Raw genomic sequence first — 17,547 nt, forward strand, 5'->3', positions numbered from 1 at the left:
TCCTACACTCTAAAGATAATCTTAATTCCAAATCTCAGGATTACAGCTTTATCCTTTCACCCAAAACCAAATGGTACCACATTTAGCACCATTTAATACTTTACGTACCCATAAGTACGAAATTGCTGCGTTCCAGCTCTATCCGTTCATCCAAATCCAAATTGTACCAAATTTAGTACCTTATTTACTTTTCGTAAACATAAGTACTAATACTATTCCATATATCAATCGTACACTTCAACAGTTATCTTAATTCCAAATTTCAAGTTTCCATCTCTATTCGTTCACCCTGTACAACATTTAGTACCATTTAGAACTTGTCTTACACATAAGTATGAATTTCGAAAACTACCCCCATATCGCAATCCTATACTCCGTCAGTAATCTTTATTCCAAATTTCAGGCTTCTAGCTCTATCAGTTCACCCAAATCCAAGTTGTACTAAATTTAAAACCATTTAGTACTTTTCGTACACATAAGTACGAATTTCCAAAACTACCCCCATATCTCAATCCTACACTCCGTCAGTAATCTTAATTCCAAATTTCAGGTTTCCAGCTCTATCCTTTCACCTAAATCCAAATTGTACTAAATTTAGTACCATTTAGTACTATTCGTACACATGAGTACTAATTTCACAAACCATTTCCTTTTATAAACACCACTTCCCAACCTTCATTTCCATACCAAATTCCAAGTTTCTAGCTAAATCCGTTCAAAATATACAATTGGTACTAAATTCAGTACTTTTCGTACACTTAGAGTTCGAATTTCCCAAAACCTTTTTGTACATCTTTCTAACTCTCCATCAGTTACCCTCATTCCAAATTTCAGAATTCTAGCTCTTCCCGTTTGCCTAATACAAAGGGTACCATATTTAGTACATTTTAGTACTTTTCGTACCCTTCCAGTTCGAATTTCCAAAAACCCAGCCTTATCTCACCCCTACACACCGACAGCAACCCGCAGTCAAAATTTCAGCTTTCTAGCTTCAGCGGTTTCGTCTGGGCGATGATATGTCAGTCACTCACTCACTCACTCACTCACTCACTCACTGAGCTCTTTTATATATATAGATTAACAAATTTTTAGAAATTTTAACACGCTTATCGCTTTTTGGAAAATGTAGAGATGTACAAACTGAATAATGTACATGTAGGGATCTCTAACAACTGCTAATAAAATGTAGCAAACGGAGTGCCTTTTTCACGACTCCGTTGAACTGCATCCGGATGTTGTTAAAATGTGAAAAGTGGATGTGATTCTTTGGATTGCATCCAAATGCGGATAAAATGTGAGGACTGGATTGCCTTTTTCCCGACTCCGTTTTAACTGCATCAAAACATGCCGTGAAAGAACTTGTCCACAATGCACTGCTTCCAATTTATTTTGCTGAGTATGTATGTACGGGAGATATATCCAATTCTGAACCGATTTCAATATAACTTGGTTAACTTATTTATAGTCAGAATTCGGTAGCATTGTCCAAATTTCATCATAATTGGACAGAATTTGCGTGTTTGGTCCATCAATTAGTCCCGGTCCCCACTAGCGTGAATTTAATTACAAAATTTCATGAATTAGGTGTTCTTAAATCGAATTCCCAACTACAGCAATTTTATGATTTTACTCTACTATTGACGTCGATCTAGAGACGCATAATTTTATATCAAAATTTCAGTTAAATTGCTGTAGTGTGGCCCAGGACTTACTTGAAATCGGGCTAACATATACATATATGTATGAGACCTATATCTGTATCGAGCACTGTAATAAACCTTCCCTATATTAAATTTGTCATTCCGTTTGTAACTCATGGAAATAATAATTTTAGACCAGTCATGAGCATATTATACCCTAGACAGACGGCAGCGTTAATTTGCATTAACTGCCTTAATTCAAATTAATTCGTGCATTATCCACATTCTTAATGCACAAAATCGAGCTGCATTTAGAAGGCATTTAGGTATTTCAATATGGCAATGCCGTAGAAGAGAGCCCATATTCATATGGAGGAGAGAGCATATTCATGCTCTGAGACACAAGGAAAACAAAAAATACATTGCAAACAACAACAAAACAGCAATCAGCTGTTTCGTAAATGCAGAAACTGTCGTCTGTCAGGTCAAAATTAAATACAGTTATTAATGCAAATTAACGCTGCCGTCTGTCTAGGGTATTAGGCCACTTTAAAGTTGGTTTTAACCTCTTTATGTATTTTTTTTTTTTTGAATCATCAACAACGTGTATGCAATTTTGTTGTTAACTAACATTATTAATTTGGATTGTTAATGATTTTAGACCACATTTATGTTTAAAATATGTTGAAATAGGCAAAAACTGCAATATTAGCTTTCCCATAAATGATCACTCTAGCTATTTCGCTCCTGTATGTATATTTAGTCGAATTTTGCTGTTTTGGGCTATTTAGCTACACTGAAGTCCGATTCGATTTCACAATCCTTTATATCATCGATTGAACAATAACTGTAGAATTATTCCATAAAAATGCACCTTCGGGTCTATATAAATTATTGTGGAACTAAAACTCAGTTAGGGGCACATGTTAACGTTAACTGATCCCCATAAAATTTCATAGTTAAGAGTTTTCGATCAAATTTCATTCAATTCAATAATTGGTGAGTTCGTTTACTCAACAATTTGTACAAGTTCAGCAACTTCTTGTAATCGGCTAAGGTTTTTTGTATTGTACTGTAGAGTAAACGAACAACAGTCAGTAACAATTTGTACAAATTTTGAGTAAACGAACACACATAATTTGTTGGGACTGTTTTTCGAGTTGTTTGAGAGACAAGTTTTAATTTCCTACGATTAAGTGCCATCTATATGTACTATTTAAAATTTGTCGACGCTACTGCCATCTACATTTGGTTTATATATTCCAATTCGATAGATTCGATAACACTACGTTCAAATACGTTTTTGCAAAATTAATCGCTATCGTAATTAGTATCCACAACCCAAGTTCCACACACATCTCAATCTCATCATCGGCAAAGTAGACGTGATTTGATGTTGTGTGTTTATATTTTCGGCAAAATAATCAAATAAATCCAGAAAATTGATGTGCAAAACCAACAAAAGCCTCAATATTGACGTGTGGTTCGCGTAAAGCGAATGAAGCGAAGTGTAAGAATTTCAATTTTAATTGAAACTTTTTCAATAGAAAAAAAGTGCTAACCCACAAAAATTGAATACAAAGTGAAAAAAAGTAACTCGTCGAAACTTTTAGAGAAGAGGGGGTTCTAACGGAGGGAATAGTGCAAGTTACAGTTTTGTGAAAAATCGAATTTGCAAGGAAGCTGAGTGAAAAGCGCATAACGGATAAATAGTGTGCATAAGAAAAAATAAACAAAAACAAAGAGCCAGCGCCTATTGTGTTGTTGGTTATGCTGTTTTACTTCAATTCTTTTCGTTCGTTGGCGAACAGGATTTTTATACGAAGACCAATAAGGGATAAATATGTGTATATAATTTGTATCAAAATAAAATAATTTTGCCGGTTTTATAGATTGTTGTTGTTTTCTACTCTGTTGTATGAGTATTCGCTTGTTTTGGTTATTTATTTTGTATTATGATTGTAACAATAATTTCCGTATTTTGAAGAGAATAATATACACATTTTTCTCTTGACTGCATTTTGTGTTTCCTAACAGGGTTACCCATTTTTATGAAATTTAATTATTTGCTAAAAGTCGTAAATTTTTTGCCTACTATATCAGCGTCAATTATTTCAACAACCCAAGAAAACCATACCCCCCATACCATTGCTATCGCAAACGATATCGTTTTCGAATGTTTTGCGATAGTTTTGCGGATATTTTGTTCGAGAACGACACACGAAAACGAATCAAAAACGATTCACTGGTCGTTCAGTTTGTGGCAGTAAAACTTTCGTTTTCGAGGTATCGATAATAATATTATTTTCGAATCAAAAACAATACGGAAACATATAATTTAGCGATACTTTAACGATTCATTTTAGATATCGCTAGAAGCTCTTTAATGTTATTATTATCGATAGTTTTGGTGTTTCATTTTTTATTCGTTCCCCAATAATTAAAGGGTATTTTAGGTAAATTTTAATACATATATTTTTATTGAGTTAGGAAAGTGTATTGCAAAAACTAAAAATAATATAATTCAATGCAAGAATTGCAAAATAAACAGAAAACATAACAATTAATTCAAAGTATTAAATAGCGGGAAAACTAAGACTACCTATATAGATATAAATTTCTTCATTTTCTTTTTTAGATTCATCGAACTTTTGCTTTTCATATGTCATTTCGCGGCATTTACAACCCTGTCATGAGCGTTTTACAACTCTGTCATCCAGGGAAAATCCCAGATCAGCCACCATGTCACCCGGGTACATTTAAAACGAGAGAAAAGATATATGTCAAAAATTAATATTTGAAATAGACTTAATATAAATATACATACTCCGAATTGCAATTTTTAGTTGCTGTTCACACGCCAAGAAACCTTTTCGGCCAGCTAATCGGAGAATATTTTCGACATCGATTGAATCTTCTGACACTATGTGTCCACTTCTTCCAGGGACGCAAACCCGCGTCAAACGTTCTTAAACGTCAGGAGTCTCACCTTCAATGGATTCTTCATGCAATATGTATCCACTTCTTCCAGGGGCATAATTTTCTCATCTTATTCAAAAGTCCCTTCATCTGGTATATTTGCTCAGCTCCTAGGCTTTCGATTACAGGTTTCACAAAAATATTTTCAACTTTTCTTTTATAAAAAACATATAGCACAATAAAATTTCGCGATTGTTATTTACACAACTTATAAATAAACCAAATTCTTTTAATTCAACTAAATAAACGAATTCACATGAAACTTTTTACAAACTGATTTTAATTTGAAAAAATAAAATTTGACAACAATTCCAAATATTTTATTTTTGGCCTACACTATCGAAAAAACCCTTGTATTCTGCTCGAAAATAATATCACTTTCGAAGTTTTGTGGCGAACTTTCGAATAATATCCGCACTTGGTATGGGGGGTACGATTTTATTCAACACTATGTTGCCTGATGGCCAAATTGGAGAAAAACAAATATACTCAAACAACAAAAATGAAAATAAATATCAAAGAAAATTGCTAAAATTGTGTTTATTTTTTTGGGATCAAATGAAGTAAATATATGTAAAAATGTGTTGTGAGTTCTTATATTTTTTTAAATTAAATTATTGTTCTCGTATGGAAGTGTAATTGCGTGCGAGTGGATATCCCAGCAAACATCAGCTTATAGTCATTTTAAATTGTCCATGAAATGAACTTTATTTATTTTTAGGATTTCGTAAAATACGCTGGCTCCTAAATTATTGTTTATGTACATATCGCTCATTTACTCAAAGAGTGACACATCTCGACAAATGAAATTCCGAGAAAAACGCGTTTTAAGTGGCCGACTGAAATTTGACTTCCCAACTTAAAAAGATTATTATACTAAAACTAAAAAAAACTTCTTGGACCATCTTTTGTAAAGAGCTAGCCAGATATCAGTGCTAAATTTCTGTGCAAGTTCAAGCATGCTTTGAAGTGCTTTAGTGCTTCATAACCTCAAAAAACTTTCGAGATGATTTATGCCAAATTCTTAGAAAATAAGCTGTAACTCGTTGAGTTTTAGAGATATCAACTTGAAAATTTGACACAAGATAAAGTAGAAGTCGCAGAAAAAATAGAAATTGCTAACTCAGAAAAGGCATTTTTTGAATTATGCCACTCTTTGAGTAAATGAGCGATATGCACTTTAAGTATCCAAATGAGGCTAGGGTCAGTTTTAATTAGGGTTTTTAGCATTTTCAAGAGAAGAAAATTTACTATTCATAAAGGATTTTGAAGTGTGAATTTTAATTACTCTTCGAAAACGTTATATTAAAATTTTTGAAAAGAGGCATTTTAAATTAAAATATTGCATATCAAAAATATAAATAAATGTACACCAATTGTGTATTTTAGTATTCATAATGACCGATTACAGCCACACTAGTTGACGGATATCACTACTTTTGTTAAGTGAGCTTTTAATTAATATGAAGAATGTGATTAAATATCAATCATATAGCGAAAGGCGCAAAGTAAGACACAATTTCACACTTTATTATAATTAAAGCAATAAATCTGCTTCCATTAGGCACTTTATAACTGAATCCATTCAAAATAATGCTCTAATACTTGAATACTCATGCCAGCATACCATGTTAATTCAATAAGCATCAAATAACAAAACTTAGGACCCTATGTTATCCCCAAACATATTTCGCAGCAAACATATATTTGTTTGCAACCAGTCCCAAACATAACATGTTTGGTTCCTGCAAACAAATATTTGTTTGGTTGCAAACAAATATATGTTTGGCTGCAAACAAATATATGTTTGGGTGCAAACAAATATATATTTGGTTGCAAACAAATATTTGTTTAGAGGAACCAAACATGTTATGTTTGGGTCTGGTTGCAAACAAATATATGTTTGGGTGCAAACAAATATATGTTTGGTTGCAAACAAATATTTGTTTAGAGGAAACATAAATACAAATAGAAATACCCCCATTATTATAAGTCTTCTTTTGTTATAGTTTGGATTTACCGAACAGATTTATAGCGTTCCGGTTAACTTAAAGTTAAAAGTGATGATTAAATTTCAAGGAGGAGTTTTTTAACATTAGCTTTCAATGTAAAAATTATATTTTAATGCCTCCAATGGGTTTATTTGCGTCTTGAAATTCATCAGATAGTAAAAGAACACATATAATAATGAACCATAGAGTCACACGTTTAGAAAGAAAAGCAAATAAAAACTATTAATTATAAAATATAGAAATATCGTTGAACGCTTCTCATTAGTTGTAAAATAAAACACATTCTCTTCAAAATTGAAATCATCAATGGGAAATCGGAATCTGAAATGATTATATAATGTAATAAATAGGTATATCCATATTTTAAATATATGCATGTATGTATATGAAAATATGAAAAATGTATTTATGTTATTACCAATAATAAATGCGATTTCTTCCTTTTCCAATCAAATATTTCCATTCACCCTTTTGATTCAATTTCCAATTATAAAATGTATTGGGCATTTGATTTAGTAAAAACAAACAATTTCTTTAAGAAGACAGAAACACTGATTTATTCTCTCACTTTAAAGTCTATATTCAACGACTGTCTTGGGGAAACTTAAGAAAAATGTCTTTCTCGTTATGTCTTTCTTTGTTATTTAACAAAAATAAATGTTTTTCTTTTCCTCTTCGCTTGTGGATAAATAAATCGCAACAACAGCAAAGATCGGAACACTTATGCTTGGCCGCGATATACATATACACCACCAAAGCAAAAACAAACTTGTTCACCCTCCCGTTGTCGCTTCTACGTCTTCTATTGCAGGGCTCTCGTTTACCAAATATGTTATAGCATAAACAAATGTTAGTACCCAAACAAATGAAATAGATAGAATGAGATATGTTACAAAATGTTGCAAACATATATTTGTTTGGATGCAAACATAATTGTTTATAAATTTTTAGATGCAAACATATTTCTAAGATATATTTTTCTGTGTGTACCAAATGAGCTATATGGAACTATCTAGTTCACAACGCAGTTTCAATGGCCCACATAATTTGTATGAACAAACTGCGTACACGTAATTTCACAAGTTAGATTTTGTGACGTTGCTCATACGTTTTGGAACAAGTATAGTGAATTAGGAACTAGATTACCCAACTCTAGCAAAATTTGAATGAGACATCAATGTTTTCTACCCATTAGAATTCCGAAGTACCATGTTACAGTCATTCCATTCGGATGATATGTGTAAAACTATTGAAATATGAAAATCGGGAGGTACCTTCATATGTGGTATATACCAAAATATGAACCTAAAATGATGCGTGGAGGTTTTGTACAAAAGTAGAACCCGAAATACCAAGTTACAGCCACTTCTGAAGAAAAATCCTTTAATGGACTTCACATCGGGCAGTATCGTTTATCTTCGAATCTGAAAACCCACAGTACGCAATTGCAGCACCATCGGTCGGAAGGAAGCGTTATATGAGCCGCTCAGTGCACACTTCGACTAACTCCACTTTTTGAAAAATTTGAGATTTTAGTGTCAAAGCCTTTGATATCGCCATATCTATTTATGATTATAATATCTTTCCTGAATAATAAAGATGAGCACCTTTAAATAACAAGTTTTTATTGACCACTGAATAATATGCAATTTTTTTCAGTGCACACTTCGATTAACTCCACATTCAAATGTAGCTCTGCTCGCAACGTGCACATGCAATACTCTTTCGGCTTTTGTTTAAACCATAGATGGCCTTTAGAAAATTATGACGTATATAACATACATTTTTGACGTATATTACATACGTCGAAAACGTCGTAAACCTAGCCATGAAGAATGACGCTAACATAAAGCTAACATGAATTAATTACAAATATTGTTTTATAACCGAACTAGCAACATTAATTTTTATGTGAAACCTGTAATATATGTGTATAAAACTAAGTTTTTCGTTAAAAAAAAATTCAAAACCTAACTTTATTACTTTTTTCAGTGCACACTTCGATTAACTCCACCATTACCACAACATTACTAACGATTGTTTGTTGACTATTGTTTTTATTTTATTTTATATACCGTTAGATGAAAGCTATACCTGCTATTATGCATTGTACATTATATATTTGAATCCATATTATCAGGGGAATTTTAAAAAACAATATACATTTCATCATTGCTTTTCTCAACTTTTTGTTTTATGGAGTTAGTCGAAGTGTGCTCTGAACGCTTCATATGTGGACCTATGTGTGCCTACATTTGTGAATAAGTTTTAGCTTTGACGTTAAATTCGGATAGACGTTTTTTCTCCTAAAATAATATCCCTGAAGATGATTGTCGACGACAATCGAAATATTGGATGAATAAAGAGAACAAAATTTAAAATAAAAAACACTGATTTTTAATGACCTTCAGCCGAAACAAATACAACATCAATATTAAACCCCCAGAAACCTTAAATTGCAAATTAGAGCTATTTTGGTAGGAAAATGAAGCTTAAGTCCTCAAAGTAGCTAAAATCGTAAAGTGCCATGATATGCGGGTAATACCAATGTTTGAAAATATGGAGCAATTTTTCGTAGAAAACATCGTGCAGTAACAGTATGTGGGGACTATGTTATATCGTAGTCCTATACCGAAAATTTCAGGTGTGAATGTCTTATAACCTAGCTACTTGGCAACCTAGTTCCAAAATTGGCTCAGCCTTCTTCTTCTGTTTTCCTTAATAAATATAAAAGCCTGGGTAAATAAGAGCCTCGTCTGCTTGGCTTGCTTGCTTCTGATAAAAGAATAAAAAAGAAAAGGGCAACCTAGTTTTTTCAAAAGCAATCAAGGCAAGCAGGAGATGCTTCTTGTGTACCTAGGCCTTAAGATCTCAAAAGAAATGATAAAATTACTTTTATTATTATGAAAAAACATGCCAGAAAAAAACTGTCAAAAACTTTGTTTTTGCTAGGTTTACGACGTTTTTGACGTATATAATATACATATGATATGTATGTCACATACATCATAATTTCCGACAGACGATCTATGTGTAGGTTTTTACAGGGATAAAAGAGAATAAAACTACCTTACTCTCTGAGAAAACTCATGCTGGACAATTCTTGCAGGAAAAGTAACCAGACAGACCAGTCTATTGAAAATGTTAACAACTGAGATTTCGGGTTTTTCTTTTCTATTACAATGAGCACAGTTTCGGCCCTGTTTTTGAGTCAAAAATTAATAACAGCGGAATTAGAGGATTTTTTAACTTTTTTGACAATTTATGTGTAAAAGTAAGACTAAACAAAGATTTCTACAGGTAAATTCGGATATAACGAACAAAGCTATCTCTTCCAGAGACACTTTCATTCATTTTCTTATACACAACAAACTGTTGAAGACGATCACCGTAGTAAGTGACTAAAATTGTGACCCCGCGGGTAGATTTGCAAACGAATTGTTAATACAATTTTGTATAGTTTTTAATATACGTTAATAAAGATTAGTTTAGAACACCTTTTACCCGAATCAATGATTAATATATAAAAGAGACATAAAATAAAGCTTACTACTGCCTTATCCTTCATAGAAAACCACAGATATAACGAACAATTTGTCGCCATTACTTAGTTTACTTGCAGTGAAATTTTAAACAACAATATTTTTTATATTTATTACTAGCGGACCCGGCGAACTTCGTCTCGCTATTAAAGAATAAAATTTCATACAAAAACTCAATTTTCGATTTTCCAATTTTCCGACTTTACCAGAGAGATTTTCCAAAATTTTCTTCCGTAAAGACCTTCTCCTCGAAAATACGAATAACTGACAAAAAATTGTACAGAAATCGGCCTAGCCGTTCTCATTTTATGAATTACTATACATTTTTTACACCATTTTTATATATATAGATTTATTTCCTCAAACCAAATTTCCACAATTTTAAGACTTTTTATCGAGAAGTAACCTAGTAAAATCCAATAAATGTCAAAAAAAGGGCAAAATCGGGTAATGAAACCTAGTAATATCAATGCAGAAGACTTTCAGCAATGTGTTCTAGGTGGCAAAATCACGGCCAAACACGGCCAATTTAGTATAAGTCTATATAAAGTGAGTTTAATAAAAATAAAATATTTATTTCTGACATTTTGTATTTTTTGGTCGCTACCCAAAATGTTTAAGACATTTTATATATTAAATAAATTCCTCTCGCAATTGTCAATCTAATCCATTTTACATATATTTATATTTGCTCAATTTTTCCGCGGTTTTTAATATATTGAAATATGCCTCATAATATATACTTTTTTAGTTTTTCTTCGAAATTCTCATTTTGACAGCAATTTAAACCGCGATAATGGCGCTATTTTGAAAAATGTCATTCATATTAATACATTTTGACATGTTCTTTTTATATGCCAACAAAAAATTATTATTATTAAAAGTATACGTAATATTAAACGTTAGTTTGTACGACGTTATTCATACGTTTTTGTACTAGGACAGTCGTTCAGTTGCCCAACTCTAAAAGAGAATAAATGTTATGAATAAAAATTTGTCGATTTTTCATACATATATTTTTATTACAAATTTTTGAAAATGTATCTTATTTTTTTCCACAAAATGACACATATGTACTTAAGTTGTTTTCAATGAAAAAGGGGGAAGAAAAAAAGGAACACACATGTACACTTGTGTTGTTTTTCGGTTAAATTTATTTTAAAAATAAATTATTACCCAACACCCCATACCAAGTGCAGATATTATTCGAATGTCCGGCCCAACTTTCGAAAACGATATCACTGTCGAAGGATTGGCAAATGTTTTTCGGGTGTACACAAGCAAGTTGTTCTTTTGTTCGTCAAAAGTTTAAAACCGATATCATTTTCGAAATAATAAAAAAAAAATAATAAAAAATAATTTTATGTAGTTCGTGAAAAATTCCCATTTGCTTTTTTCAAATATTTTCGATATAAATGCTACTTATAATATAAACAAGAAGTGATGATAAACACAACATATAGCTTGGTTGCAAATACAAGACAACAATGTTTATAAACTGTTACACGCATTGAATCGCAAACATTACAAAGAAGAAAAGGTACATAACAGAAAAATCAAGAGACGTCAGATAAAGTTAAACATGTCATAAAATCGAAACTCCGCCAAAAATGCTTTTTCGGCACTATCGTAAAAACTATCATCTTTCATTCGCTAATAATATTATTAACGACATTCGAATTAGAAGGCTTTCCCGCCACAAACTGAGCGACGAATGAATCGTTTTTAATTCGTTCTCGAGTGTCGTTTTCGAACAAAATATCCGCAAAACTATCGAAAAACATTCGGAAACGGATCGTTTGCGATAGAAATGGTATGGGGGGTAGAAATAAAATTCATTTAATAAAAAATTTAAATAAAAACTTGTTATTTAAAAATGGTTATCAGTTTTTGCAGGCGATCGTAATACTGATCAAAAACGAACTTTTTATGCTACCATGAAATATTCTGAACTAATATGGAATAATTACGTTTTCATCTGTTACGAAAATACTAATGTCCACTTGTTTAGGTAGAGAAGTTTTTTGACCACTGTGAACCAATATACCACATTTTATACATAGGTCAGCTACACTTGAAAATTTTTTATGGTTGGACTTAAAGACAACTTTCTTTTAATTGTTATCTTACCGAAAAAATTTCGTTAATTAATTAATTTTACCGATTTTTGTCGGTAACTCGAAAAATGAGTTACAGAATTCCACTACAGGGGTACCTTTATATGGGGGCTATTCACAAACATGAACCGATTCCCACAATGTTTAGTAGATAAGTTTCTTGACTGCTAGGAACCCTAAATGTCAAATAGCTGAAATCCGGTATACCGTTATATGGGGCTATGCCAAAAGGTGGACCGATATATCCCATCTTCGATCTTGACCAGCCTGCAAACAAAAGACAAATTTTTCCAAAATTGGAGCTTCCTTTCTCAATTTTTGTGGATGTCAGAGTAATTACACAGGCGGACGGACATGGATAGATCGACTCAGAATTTTACTGTAATCAACAATATATATACTTTATAGGGCCGCAAATAACACTGTACAACAAAATTCAACTTTTTTAATTACAAGAAACCCTGGACAGAATATGAAAGAGGTCTGAAAAATAGAAGACACGTACGGAAGTACCCTAAATGCTTGGGGCAAACTTTCCTAATTTGTAAATTTTTGGAAATATTCGAGTTAGGATTCCTTGGCATAGTTAGTAATAAAATATAGTTATAAAATATAATCCTCAAGCGAGTCATTATAGGGGTCTTGTTGGTCCCTTTTGTCAAAAACATTTTAAATCCCCTTTAAAATGTGATCGAATCGGATCAGAATATTATACAGAATGTTCGCCATAAAATTTAACTATTGGCTCTAGAATACATCAGAACTCTAAATCTTACCTTAAAGCCCAGAATATGTAAAAATCAAAAACACGTTTTAGGGTTAGCGTTGTACATTATCTATATTTATGCAGAGTTGTCCCACAAAACATCATTCTAGATGGTAGACAAAAAGATTCTTAAATTGTACTATAAGTCACCGACAAAACGAAATATCTATTTACATTATATAACAATAAATATTTCATAATGAAATTCCTTTCGTTCATTTATCGAACAATTGAATTACAACAAAATATGGACTCAAGCTGAAATAAACACAAAGATGTAAAATTCTGCAGTCCAACAATAAAAAACGCCAACAACAATAATAGGCATCAGCACGGCCTTGTTGACCAATGCGTAATGCAAAAACAACTTTCTTGTTGTTTAAACAGTGGTGGTGGATATGAAATGCTTTAGTTCGACTCAAATTGTAGGGTAAACAGCTTTAGGGCCATACAGCAAATTTCTCATTTTATTTAATTTGCTAGATGGCTTTATTGACCTGTTTATCGATACAGAGTCGGCGAAAAAGGGAACTGATGAAGTTGTTTGGTGACAACTGAAACTATAGTATTCCCTACCCTTCCCCCGCAACTAATCAATTTCATATCCACTTTAAAATATTTTGTTGTTATTCAAACAATTGAATTACAACAAATTATGGACTCAAGCTGAAATAAACACAAAGATGTAGGTGATGCATGAAACTAAAATGAAACTTAGTTTTAGACAAATAGTACCAAAAGATGAAAAATTCTACACAAATTCTACACAATATCTAAGTATAATACTATTTATATAAATAATACTATTTATATAAAGGGTGATCCATTTAGAGGTTCCTACATTCTTAAAAGAAAAAAAAAATACAGAAAAATCAAATTGAATGGGAATGTTTATATCATTTGAAAGAACACTCGATGACATTTACATAATTTTTGCAGATTATGTCTAACAAAGGTTGGTCGAGGCTACGTCTCAGACGGCCCATCCGTTGAGTCCAATTTTCAATGACTCGTTCAATCTTTTCGATGTTGTTTTCCCCCAATACCGGAATCGAAACGGCTTTATCCGCATACAATTTTGACTTCACATATTCTCACAGGAAAAAGTCTAACGGAGTGATATGAGACCGAAGTGGTGGCCGAAGTCTTTCAATAAATCCATTGATTGATGCCATGTGTGGGAAGTGACGCCGTTTTGTTGAAACCAAATGTCGCCGAGATTACGAGCTTCAATTTCAGACATTAAAAAGTCGGTTATCACGGCGCAATAACGGTCGCCATTGACGATGAAGTCCTAACCGGCATCATTTTGAAGAAATAGGGTCCGACGATTCCACCGATTCACAAACCCTTATTTTTTCTGGATGAAGTGGCAGCTCTTGAATCTAAGTTGCTCTTCTTCCCAAATGTGGCAATTTTGCTTCTTTACATACCTATAAAGCAGGGCAGAGCAAAATAGAGAGAGAGGGGAATTTGAGGGAGAATTAATATTTAATTGGGTGCCACCGTGGTGCAATGGTATGCACGCCCGCCTTGCACGCAGAATGTTGGGGGTTTGATTCCTCGTCTAAGCAACATCAAACATTTTTCAACGGTGGCAAAATACCCCTCAGTAATGTTGGCGACATTTCCTGAGTATTTCAGCCTTGAAAATTTTCTCCACAAGTGGTGTCTTAAGACACGCCGTTCGGACTCGGCGATAAAAAGTAGGTCCCATATCATTGAGCTAAATATGAATCGGGGTGCACTCATTGATATGAGAGAAGTCCCTTGTCCCGTATGGGATGTTGTGGAATAATGTTGTGTTGTTTATTAATATTTAATTTTTCTTGATTTTGCATTACTTATTTCAACATTTTTTAAACATTAATGCTGTCTAAAATCGTCCACAATGCAAATTATTAAAAAATATATAAATAAACAAATTGCAAAAATGTTTAATTATTCATGGTTCACAAAAATTCAGAGTACCTTTTTAACAATTTGCCTGTGTGCTAGCACACATGCGTGCTCAGCCCTGCTATTAAGTTAGAAATGTGCCTCATCACTGAACAAAATTAGGCTCGAAACACACTCCCCACATAACGCGAATTTTCGTAATAAAGTTGAACGATTTGTAAACGTTGTAGAGCCGTAAGCTTCTACATGATAAAATGTCAAACAGTACTAAACAAAAATAACATGAACACGTGACATGACTCACGCGTAATCTGTCAAACGGGTGTTGGATCACCCGTTATTAAAGGTAGAGATTATTTGTTCAAATTTGTTAATGTTAATTTTGAATTTTTCCGTACAGAGTCAAAATTTCCCAAAGTACTTAATTTCTTGGGGATAGTGTCAAAAGAAGAAATGTTCCAAATCAAATTTCTCTATTAGTCTACGGACAAAAACAATCTGTAACTATAAAATAAAGAAATAAAATATTGAAAACTATTATCGCATCGTAAAATTACATATTTTTAGTACTTTAAACTAAAATTACTCCTCCGGTCTAAGCCATGGGTTCTTGATATTGTATGTTAAAATGCAAGGAGGTCTACGGTTATAGTAAAGTGAAAATATATGGTAGCTTCGTTCCAGAACTAGAAAGTTTTTACACATTTAACACATTTTGCACATTTTTCCCCGAAATGCGTTCCCGTACACCAAAAAAGTTGCAAAATGTTCACTTCAAAAATGGCGCTGAATAGCTTTCTCTTTAGAAACTTTTTACACGACAAATTTGAGCGAGCAAAAATGAGTAACATGTTTGCCGGTTTCTGATTCGCTGATATGCCGACTTTGACATTTGTTCCAGATTTTTTGACGTTTCTGCCATTTTCCGTTCCCGTACATTTTGGAAAAAATGTGTGTGTTGGACTCATTTTCGACAGTTTGCTCTTTTGATACTTTTATCAATAAAAAAGTACTGGAACGAAGCTGGCGTCTTCGACTCCTGCGTTGCAATGGTTAATTTAGCAAATTTTCTCAACGCAGGAGTCGAAGACACCATGATATTTCCTGAGTCATGCCAAGATCATGTATGTTAAGACCTAAAGCGGAAGAGTGATATGGAAATCTCACAAAAAGTACCACGTGGTATCAAAACTCTAAATTTTCATAAGCCGACTTATGCACTTTTCTTACAAAACCGCAGAATTAGCTGTGTTCGACAAAACATCATGGTATACAGTAAAATTAGTATGTTTTTGGAATAGCACAAACACTTGGTAACTCTAACTGATTCTTTCAAATACAACATAACAACGAACATAGTGTGATTAAAACATGTGCAAACGAAATGCGCTGATAATATGCAAGTACAAAACAAAAACATGAAAACGAATTGGAAAATATCAAAACAAAGAGATGGACAATAAAAGGATAAAAATACCGAGAACATATTTACAGAGAACTTTTATAAAATGAGAGTGATAACAAATGTAAAGAGTAAATCTTTGGTATGTGAGAGTTAACCTGGCTGAGTAGAAACGCGTGTGAAAGCGCAAGTTCAACATTTGTTATCATTCTCAAATGCCTTTTATGCGGTGGGGGAACATATTGGCAAGCGAAACAAAACACTCCTTGTTGTGTGGTCGCTCTGTCGTCGTTGACGTTCTTGCTCAAATGAAATTAACTGCATTGTCTCCAGTTTAATCGTTCGTTGGATTCAGGCCGAAATAAACGTTGAGCTGGTCTTTGTGTACATCAATGATACGCGCGCGTTTATTCTTATTTCAATTAAGAAGACCAGTCAGTGTGTCTGTCAAATCAGAAAGAATACAGTAGAAAAAAAATGACAAGTGAATAATTTATGGAATTTCAGAAAAATATTTTGGTCTTGCTGTAGTTCAAGTACATGACAACAGAATAAAAAAATAACAAAAAATTGTAAACAAAACATCATTTGTAGTGTTTATCGAAAAAGAAGAATTAAAATTAGTTGATGGAGGAAAAACTACCTCTCTCTTCTAACTAACATCAATTAAAGCAGTGTTTCCAAGGAAAAGGTATAACAAAATTGAATTGTGATATTAAATGAAAAAGTGAAAAAATAATAATAATAAGCAAATACTCACATTATTGTGAAGTGAAATGTTCATAAGGTTTTTATTCAACTTTTTTGTGTATAGCAATGCATGATTTGTAATTATTATAAATTTATCAAAGCAATGTTTTATTGAAAATAAATTTTTTGTGCCATAAATAACAAAACTAATAACGTGACTAGAACGATATTTTATGTAACATGAATAAAAATCTGGATAAATTTTCTAATGGTCCAGAGCACATAAATCTTAAAAGTTGATCAAAATTAAAAAATAACAAAATTAATTAAAAATAAAAAAAAAAACAAAATCATTCATATAAAGAGGAAATAAACAACACAATACAGAATACATACAGTGAAGGAAAAAAGCTATATTCCACCTACCTCTATATACCCTTTGACCCGAGGGCTTTACAAAGAAAATGTATAAAACAAAGCATATATAGTTATCAATATAC

The 17,547-nt window shown here is 32.5% G+C and overlaps 1 protein-coding gene across 1 annotated transcript in view; it reads left to right on the forward strand.

The window, feature by feature from the left end:
- The first annotated feature begins 2,992 nt into the window (after positions 1 to 2,992).
- Positions 2,993 to 17,547, forward strand: part of Sema1a (semaphorin 1a) — a 776,225-nt gene continuing 761,670 nt past the window's right edge. Inside the window, exon 1 of the mRNA XM_073968138.1 lies at positions 2,993 to 3,150. The gene's annotated coding sequence lies outside the window, so the exon portion shown is untranslated. The remainder of the gene's footprint in view (positions 3,151 to 17,547) is intronic.

Source organism: Musca autumnalis, unplaced genomic scaffold (genome assembly GCF_047663935.1).
Source record: "Musca autumnalis isolate F117 unplaced genomic scaffold, ASM4766393v1 scaffold_2, whole genome shotgun sequence".
Taxonomy (NCBI): domain Eukaryota; kingdom Metazoa; phylum Arthropoda; class Insecta; order Diptera; family Muscidae; genus Musca; species Musca autumnalis.